The sequence below is a fragment of the Mesoplodon bidens genome (genome assembly GCF_964165515.1).
Source record: "Mesoplodon bidens genome assembly, chromosome: 1".
In the NCBI taxonomy this organism is placed as follows: Eukaryota; Metazoa; Chordata; class Mammalia; order Artiodactyla; family Ziphiidae; genus Mesoplodon; species Mesoplodon bidens.
In genome coordinates, this window is record NC_138176.1 from 13,620,628 (window position 1) to 13,631,002 (window position 10,375).

Consider the following 10,375-nt stretch of genomic DNA (forward strand, 5'->3'; position numbering starts at 1 on the left):
TGTAGCTCTGGTATTATTTATTCTTTGATACAGAATTCACCATTGAAGCCATTCAAGACTGGAATTTTCTTTGTGGGAAGGTTTTTTTTTTTAAATTTTATTGGAGTATAGTTGCTTTACAATGTTGTGTTAGTTTCTGCTGTACAGCAAAGTGAATCAGCTATATGTATACATACATGCCCTCTTTTTTGGATTTCCTTCCCATTTAGGTCACCACAGAGCACTGAGTAGAGTTCTTTGTGCTATACAGCAGGTTCTCATTAGTTATCTATTTTATATATAGTAGTGTGTATATTTCAATCCCAATCTCCCAATTCATCCCACCCACCCTTCCCACCTTGGTATCCATGTGGGAAGGTGTTTAACTACAAATTCAATTTCTCTAATAGATATCTATTAGAAATTGAATAGATTCAGTTTCTCTGAATAGATTATCTATTTCAGTTAGAGTGAACTTCGATAATTTGTGTTCTTCAAGGAATTAGTTCATTTCATCTGACCTCTGAAATTTATTGACATAAAGTTGTTCATACTATTTCCTTAGTATCTTCTTAATATCTCTAGATTCCTTAGAGATGACATCTCTCAGCCTGATATTGATAATTTGTGTTTTCTCTCTTTGTTTCCTGACCAGCCACACTTATTAATCCTATCAAACAGCTAATTTTTGTTTTATTAATTTTATCTATTGTTTTTTTCTGACTCTCATTGCATTGACTTCTGCTCTGATCTTTATTATTTCCTTTCTTCTCCTTACTCTAAGATTAATTTGCTTTCTTCTAGTTTCTTAAGATAGGAAGTGAGGTCATTGATTTGAGACCTTTATTCCTGTCTGATATAGTATTTGTACTATGAATTTTCCTCTTAATACTGCTATAGTGCATTCCCCAGCTCACAGAGTCTATGGGACTCTGCCTGAGCTTATTCTCTCTGCACTGCTGCCTAGAAACTCTCTCAAGGCAGCAATCTGGGGCACTCATAGGGCCCATTTCATTTGCCTCATGTCTCTCAAGGATCACTGTCTGCTTTTGCTTAATGCACAGGGCCTTGAAAATTGTTTTTATATACATTTTGTCTCTTTATTTATTTCAAGTGAGAGTAAATCTAGTCTACATTCCTCTATCTTATCCAGAAGCAGAAGTTCTTTTGTTTGATTTTTAATTTGTGGAGGTTATTTTTTTACACGAATGCTTTTACTTTTATGTAGTTAAATATATTGATCGATTTACTTACATTTTTTCTGTCTCTTTTATCATAAAAGTCTACCCTCCACTAGAAGCCTGAGTCACACATAACCTTTGTTTCTTCTTCTGATTTTCATTCATTCACAAACTTATATGGATTTTAATGTACAATGTGAGAGGAAGTTCTAAATTATTTCCCATGTGTCTTCCTCCCCCATCCAAATAGCCAACTGATTGTTCCAGCATCATTTGTTACAATGCTTCCATTAATTTGAGGTAAACTCCTATCATTATATTTTTATAAAGAATATAATCCATTGCTGGGATATTCATTATGTCACTCTGATTTTTCTTTTCCTGTCTCCCTTTCTTTTTCTTTCTCTCCTTTTTAAAAAAATAATAGTACGTTTTAAAATTGTTGTTTTACCATATTTTAAACATTGTTTTACAATACTGTTTTACTTGTTTCCGTCAGTGATATGCAGAAGCTAGCTTTTACCAGCTCATACTAGCCAATTCTGTGCATGTCTTTCCAATGCCATGTTCAGCCATGTCATGTTGGTAGCTTGAAATTGACCCATAATGGATGTATTCACACCATAGAAATTGGCAAACACTGGACACCATGGTTTTTTGTTTTTGTTTTTGTTTTTCCCTCTGAAAGCCAGTTTTGACAGCACACCACCAGGGCTCGTTCCTCCTCATAAATCTTTTTTATTGTTTGTTATTCACATCTATTGTACCACATGAACTTTAGAGTGCTTTTAAGATTTTTGTTGGCATCATATTCAAGCTCATTTAATCTGGAAAGAATTGACATCTTCCAACTTATGACATTCAATCTTCCCATTCTAATTAACTGTCTATAACTTCATTTAAGTTTTTTCGAACAAATCTCTTCAAAAAACTGGTTAATAGTTTTCTCTGTATGGGTCATATAAATTTTATGGGGTACATTGTAAACAGTATTCTAGACTGAAATTGTGATAAATTTGTAAAATTGTTGACCCAAAAGAAATGAGAATGAGAAGAAACGTACCTAGATGTCCCTTGGAGTGTTGAATTTTATACTCATCTAGCGCTAACAACATCCTGCCTCATCTGACCCCAAAGAGGCAACAGACAATGTCTGGGATGCTCATTCTCAAAAAGCAAACCAAGGGACAGAATGCAGGTCATACCAGGCAAAGCAAAAGGGTCTGGAAGCTTTATTTTAGAGAAGAGAAATCTAATGTATAATGATAAATAATATAAAGACTCTTCTGAAAAATATACTAAGGATTTCATCCAAGAATGAGCACTGGAAACAGTGGAGAGGAAATTTATACAACAGTCAGAATTAGATGAATGGACATTTCAGTTTCTTTTGATTCTTGTAGGCTAAGGTTTAAATTTTCTCTGGTTATGGTGAACTAACATGAAGAAGCAGAAGTTTCAGCTTAGTGTAAGGAGAATTCCAACTCTATTAATGCAAACAAACAGCAAAAACAACAGAATAAACACTAGAAAAGGGTTTGAAGAAGGCTGGGTATTCTCCAGCTGAATATTTAGCAGCAATCCTGGGTCTGTGGCAGCAAATTGGGAAATGATGGTCTCAATATGGCAACAGGGGTATTTTATTTACCTGGCAAAGTAGCATCAAAAAACAAAATCACACTTGTGTGTCTCAAGTGGTGGAAGATGCATTCTCCCATCTGCCACAGGCCATCTACTCTCGATTGCTTCTTATCCTTCTACTGCAAGCTGCTCTCATCACTTATACAACCTGGCTGTTTCTGAAGGCAGACACATATGAAACCTCTGGTTTAAGCATTCAGTACTCTGAAGTTGAGGTATTAAAAATCCAAAACCAGTCTTAGAATTATAAAAACCTTAACACAGAATTTTAAGCTGAAAATGATTATTCACATCTTGGACTTTTAATCTTTTTTTTCTGTACTTGCTAGCATAATTCATGTTCATCAGCAATGATTCCAAAGTAGCACTTGGGGGAAGGTAATGTTTTCTGCTCCTAACTGAACATGGTAACATTTCCACTTTTAGAGATGACTTTGCTGAACCACTTTCCTGGTTGATTAGGCCATTAAGTATTGAATGGTGAGGCCCAAGGATCAATGATAAATAAAGAAATATTAAATTATATGTACCTAAAATACATTTCTAGAGAATAAGGCAATCTTTGTTTGTTTTCTGCATATAGAGATGTCCTGGAGCCATTTTGACCATACCATAGACAAATGGATAAACAACAGTTCTAAAGGTTCAACGGCTACGAAGCAGAAAGCGACCTTATAGAAATAAGTCCTAATCATAGAGGCATATCATGATTATTGAACTTCTAACCATGGTTCTTGACCTTTTGCATCAAATGGTAACACAAATGTAAAAAAATAATATAAGCTGAGTACATGGACTCCTAAGAGGTCTGTGTCAATGTCTCAATCCACTTGGCAGGCTTGTTCTTGCTCTTGCCCTTAACTTCTTAGCTTCAACTTGAAATGAGAAAATAAGGAGAGAAACAGCCCAATGGAGAGCAAATGTCACACCCTCAACATGGCTTTAATATTTAATATATTAGAAACAATATAAATTTGGGTTGAAGAAACTGTTTTTTCTTTTCTTTTATATGCAGCAGCAGAATTCCATACACAGTGTTTTGAAAACCAGAGCCTCCTGAATAAGAGTTTAAAGTTATTTCTTAGTATTTGTTTAAGGAGTTTTGGATAGGGTCATATTTTAAACATATGTATAAAACAGCATTCCATAATTGATTTATTAACATATGAGGTCATATTTATGATTTCTTTCTGAAATATTTAAAAGCAAACTAAAACTTCATAATCCTATAAAATCTATTCATCACAAACCTGCTTCAAAAGTTCATAAAAAGCACAAAAAGAGCCAGCATATTGTATTTAGTTACGGTTGAAGTTTGTACTCCAAAGGATAAATGAATACGATTTGTATTTGCTATGGATAGAGCTGGGTTTTATTCACATTGTATTACATCTCAGGAGAGAGTTTGCTAAATAAGTCCAAATGGCAGAGACTCAGAAATCCAGAAAAATGCAAACATCACATTTTTTTTTCATGATGGACAAGACAGGAATGATTAAGAAATCCTTTAGAAAATATTGCATTTTCAAATGTTTTCAAAAGTTCACAAAATTCCTAAAAGCTAAATCCCTTCCCATCCCATTCATCTTTATCCTGTCATTGGATGTGATCTTTAAAAATATAATGTGCATGCTTTGCTCTGCTAAGCCCTTTTAATTTAGGTTTCATGTATCCTTTATATTCAGATACATTTACTTGTCACTGTTCCCTGCTGATCTCAATGGTTACCAGAGAAAACTAAGGCCCTGTGTTGGCTCAAAGATAGGATTGGTGATTTTTTGTAGTATAATATCTGGGTTACCAGAAAACTCCTTCTTCCTGTAAAAGTACTCCCCCCAAATTGTATGTTAATATCTCACTTCTTTTATCAAGGGTGTCTGGAAGAGGGTGACATATTGAATTAAATTTATTCTAACTTGTAAATGATTGTTATTAGATCTCTTAATGAGAATAGGTTTTATTAGAGGGCAGGGTAGAGATCTGGCATTTATAGGAATCTTTATAAGGGGAAAGAGAACATTTCTGGGGAAAGGGCAAAGGTGAAGAAAAGAGAGTCTTGGGGGTTTTTTTTAATTGGAGTATAATTGCTTTACAATTTTGTGTTAGTTTCTGCTGTACAATGAAGTGAATCAGCCATATGCATACATAGTCTTGGGGTTTTAAAGATGAATAGCCTGTTTCACAATTTTCCTGAGAAAGGAAGTAAAGAAAATGACAGTGCCTGAGCCCAACTAATTGCCACAATGGCAGTGTCACACATATGGACCTGTTTACTCCAATTGTAAACTTGAGAGGCTATTTTTTTTTTCTTTTACTGATAGGAGAAGTAAAGCATAATTTTTTTCAAGTGGATAAAATCATGACTGTTGTGCAAATATACTTGTCAGTGGTTTTATTTAATTCATTCGTTAATGAGAGCACCAGCAAGATGTAATAGGTACAACAAAAAGCCTTTGAATAAAATTGATCAAGAATGCTGAAATGATTTTGCTCATAAATGCAAAACTGGTCAATAGCTACACGGTAATAACCACTTGCATCTCCACAGGGATAGAGTTCATTTACTTCTGCATGGGCAAGAATCATTTGCATCACTCTAAGATTCCTGCAATTTATAGAGTAGCAAAAAAACAAAGATGTAGACCCCTAAGAATCAGATAAGCCCCTGGAAGATCTGTCTAGACCAGGTTTTCTTAATCTCATTTTGGGCCAAACAATTTTTCACAGTGAAGGGCTGTCTTGTGCGTGATAGGATGTTTCACAGCATCTCTGCTCTCTATCCACTAGATTCCAGTAGCAACCCCCAAGTTGTGACAACCAAAAATGTCTGCAGAAATTGCCAAATATCATTTGGGGGACAAAATCACCCCAGGGTGAGACACTGGTTTAAATAATGCCCAACATTCCATTGAAGGGATACCAGTCAACTCTGCCCATTTCCAGGTCTTCCACAATTTTTCTGGATGGAATGAGACTGAGAAGAGTTAAGTACTTTGGTCAACATTACATTACTACAAGGTGGTGGAATGAATTACAAAATAATTCCAGAGCATATTTCTTTTTTTCATTCCACCTCTGTGAAAATTGGAATTGGTGATATTTAGCTCCTTATGTGAAATTTTCCCTTAATAATTATAATCCAAATAATCCTGGACCTTCTTGCACTAAGAACCATTTCTGCTTGGTGTCACTATTAAGAGAAACACGAGTCTAATCCAAAGGTCTAGAAAAGTAATGTCTTCACTGAAGTCTGTTGATGAGGTAGAAAATGAGAACTTCATCACATAAGAAACAATAAAACTTCTTAAAACCTTTTGTAGGCATCTACCTTCTGAAGCACCCTCACGTAGCTTTGTAGCTGCTTCCCTAATATCTCTTCTGTCTCTTTGAAACTCCAGCTTGCTTCTCTCACATCTCCTAGTCCCATGTTCCAGAGAGAAGCAGCGTTATGCCCTTAAACAAATTAATTTTGTCTCCCTACCTTTATTTTTCAGTTTATTTCTTTACCCCTTACTCTGATCAGCACAAGAAAGAGGCTGAATGGGAGAATAAAAAGTAAAGCTGTAAATCCTTACATTTTGGTATCTTTGATGCTATGCAGAAATAAAAAATTCTTTTTAAATAAGAAAGTAGATAATAAAACATTTGAGGGTGTGTCCATTGAAAGAATCTAGAAGCAGTGATACTCCAGGAACAATGAGCACTGCTAGTACCCAGATCTTGGCTTCTAAATACCAAGATCTCCATTACAGGAACCAGGGCTCTTTAGAAAAATGTGCTGGGGGAGGAAAACACACAGAGTGAGCCTGGAACATCTTGAACCAGAAAGGGAGGAAGGGCTCAAAGATGACTGATGGGGACGTGTCAAAAAAAATGCAGGCGCCAGCTAAAGGAGTTCCCATTGCCAAATGTACAACAATTTGAGCAGCAGAAAGACTAATGGCAGTTATGGATCACAGCACAAAGAATCCATGGCTCCATAGTGATACTCAAAACAAAAAGAGAAACAAAAACCTTTGGGTGCTGGGAAGAGAAGGAGAAGGGAAAGATTTTCTTTACCAAAAAATGCTAACTAATAAATGTAAAGGGAATGATAGAGATAGTATCTACAGTTTGTCTGCAATTATTTTAATTCCTCTAATTACCAAAATAATTATATATTTTTTTAACAAAAAATTCTATCTATTCATCCATGCATATATACTTGGAGTTTATATGAGTCTTTAGGTTCCCCTGCTAAAATAAGTTTGAAAACTATTGTTATACAGCTTATTTCATATATTTTATTTATATGTCTGCCTAGATTTCATTGCCTAGGTTTAAGAAATTTAACCATACTTTAATTGTGGTCAATTTTAAAGGTATTACTTTATTATGTTAAAATGGACCTCCTCATTAGTAACTCTCTTTGGATATCTCGATTGTTTCCTCCAGATAAATTCAGAGAAGTGGAATGGCCGATTCAAAAGATGAAAAGAGTTTTAGAATTTTTGGTATAGATTTTCCAGAAAACTATGTACCAATGTCTCCTTTTGGCAGTGGGCTTGCATGACGTTGTGATTTAGGAATAGTAACAGTAAAGCTGGTTCCCGTTTCCTGGGCACCTGCACTATGCCCCACAGTTTGTAGATATCTCTCTTATAGTCCTTCCAACCACCTTGCCAGCTTGGTCATCTTTTCCCCATAAAAACGAGGACCTGAAGCTGTAATTGGAGGACCTTTCTCTGGGTCTCTAGAGCCTATGCTCTTTCCACTTGGCTGAGCTACCTGGCATGATGTGCTAAACACAGGGTCTCATTTCCTGTGTCTCTGTGTCTCTCCATGTCTAATTTTCACAAACTGTAACTTGCTCTTTACTCAGGAGAGGGAATAATCTGTTTTCTCATCCGATTTTCTTCAATTCCTAATTGGGATCCCGTTCCCCAGAAGGCTAGCTGAACCTAATGTTGCTTTCTTCCCCCATACCTCATAAGAGGTGTATGAACAGGACACACAACACACACACACACACACACACACACACTCATTTGATGTTTCCAAGTCTAATCCAAAATCATATGAGTCTTTCTCTCCATTCCATATTCTTTGTCTCCCTTTATCCACAGGGAGGACCCTGATTCCCAACAATATCAGTATATTTATTTTCTCAATCTTACGATACAATATTTCAGAATCACTCTAACAATACCACTATCAAACAACAAACCTACTGAGTCAAGTTGAATTCCTTGAAATTCCTTTATGTCCTTAGCCTATATCCCGCTGAGGGTCTCCAGTCAGAGGAAGATGCTCAACACTTATTTAGATTAATTCTTTTTATTTATTCTGTGTGGTTATGTTATCAATTTCATATACAGTTAGATCAGTTTATTTCCATTTGTATTCAAACTTAGGATCGTCTCCATCTTTTCTAATTTAACTCTGTATTGGAATATAAACATGATTCAGAAGTCAGAACTATAAACTTATCAAAATCTTACTTCCTCTCTATCTCTTCAACTATATTCCCACCTACCTCTTATAAATAGCCAATTTGATTCACTTCTGGCTTATGGCAGAAATCTTATTTTTCCTTTTGCCTTATGTATAAGTAGCACATTATATACATTCTTTTTCACCTTGCTTTATTCTCACTTAATATATTTGGAAAATTATATCTATCAGTTTACAGAAATCTTTTTTTAAAACATCTGCATACTGCTCCCCTGTGTGGCTCTATCATTGCTTATTCAACCATTCTCCTAAGTATTGGCATTTAGACAACTTCCAACAATTTGCTATTGTAAATCACAACTTCAACGCATAATTTTCTGCATAATTTTTGTATTCCTACAGGTATATCTTCAGAATAATTTCCTAGAAGTTGGATTTCTGGACCTACAGGTAAATGCATACATCATTAGAAGTTGCCTCTTAGCAAGTTATGAGAGTCCATTTCCTCAAAGCCTCATCAAGAGGATGCTATCAAATTTTTGACATTTTGCCTGTCAGATTCAGGAGAAATTATATCTCTGTGCAGTTTAATTTGCATTTCTCTTATCATAAGTGAAGTTAAACATTTCACTGTACAAGGGTCATTTGTATACATACATTCGAATACATTGTGTGTATGTATATACATCTATATATTTTTCTGAATTTTCTGTTTATCTCTTTCGCTCATTTTACTGTTAGTTTTTTTTCTTTTTCTCCCATAAGTTTTAAGAGTTCTTTATATATAAGGGTTATTAACCTTTTGTCTATGATATATGTTACATGTATTTTATTCCAGTTTAACATTTGTGTTTTGACTTATGATCTTTTTTTCACACACGAATTTTTTTTAACTCAATGTTTTATTTGTTGCATCTGGATTTGGAGTCATAGTTGGAAAACGTTTCTCCATGTCCAAGTTTTATAATGAAATTCACCTGTGTTTTATTCCAGTACATATATGGTTTCATGTTTTACCTGTAAATCTCTCACCCATTTGGATTTATTTTTGTGTATGGTATAGGGGAAAAGAAGATTTTAAAATTAATTTTAAGGTTGCTATTTGCCTGGCTTGTGGTTTCTTTCAGGAACTTCCTAGAATGTATGACTTATAAAATGCAAGTGCTATGAGGACAGGGGACACTGAAGTGGTCACATTAATGTGAGATTCTCATGCATGGGAGATTCTCTTTCTGAAGGGGCTGGCTGGTCCTCAAGCATTACTGTTCAGAAGCCTACAGTGTTCGCACTGAAGGCATGAGTTGGGACCGGGCCGAATCATTGGTGGCCAGGCAAACTGCTTTCTGACAAGAGGGTAAAAAGGCAATGAAGAGAAGTCAGGGAAGGGGGGAAATCTGAGCTGATCAGTGATGGGTTCAAAGGAAGGGGAGTTATTTCCTGCTGAGTTGCGGAGGCTGAGAGGAGCATCAGCGGCTGCAGTTCTTCAAAGGGTCAAGAGATGGTCAGCTTAGAAGATGGGTGACCATGAAGCCAACCAGGAAGAAGGTGGCGGGCTAGCGGGCATGGTGTCCCCACCAAGATAGCTCTTGTTAGTCTGAGTTCTGTACTCTAGATCTAAAGTGTTGGATTGAGCCCAGCATTTAAAGTGATCTGTATTCTCCAAACTCGGGGGTGGGAAGATAGAGAAACGTCAGCCATCTGAGGGAGTTTTATGGATAAGCCCCAGGAGCATTCAAACATGCATCGTACAGAATGAAACACAACTTATGAGGATTTAGAGAGATTTCTGACACGGACCATGAAATCTGGCTCGCGGAGACATCTATGAGTCAGGGGTATTCCTCTAAGCAAAAACAAACTAATTCCACTAAGTGAATTATTGCTGGATATGAGACCAAAAGAGAGTTAGTATTTTATTTTAATTGATAGAATTGCCGCTGCTTCACCCATCATCTCCTGATCTCTCAGTGGCTGGGTCCTCTAACAACAGGATGCAAAGATAACCCAGAGGACCTGTGCCGGCTTGTGGCTGAACCAGGATTGTGGAGCCCTGGTCTTATATTCATAAACTAAAGAAAGGCCCAATACAATACTTTTCACCTTAAAATGACATCACCTGTCAGTCAAAGTCAAGAAGGCCT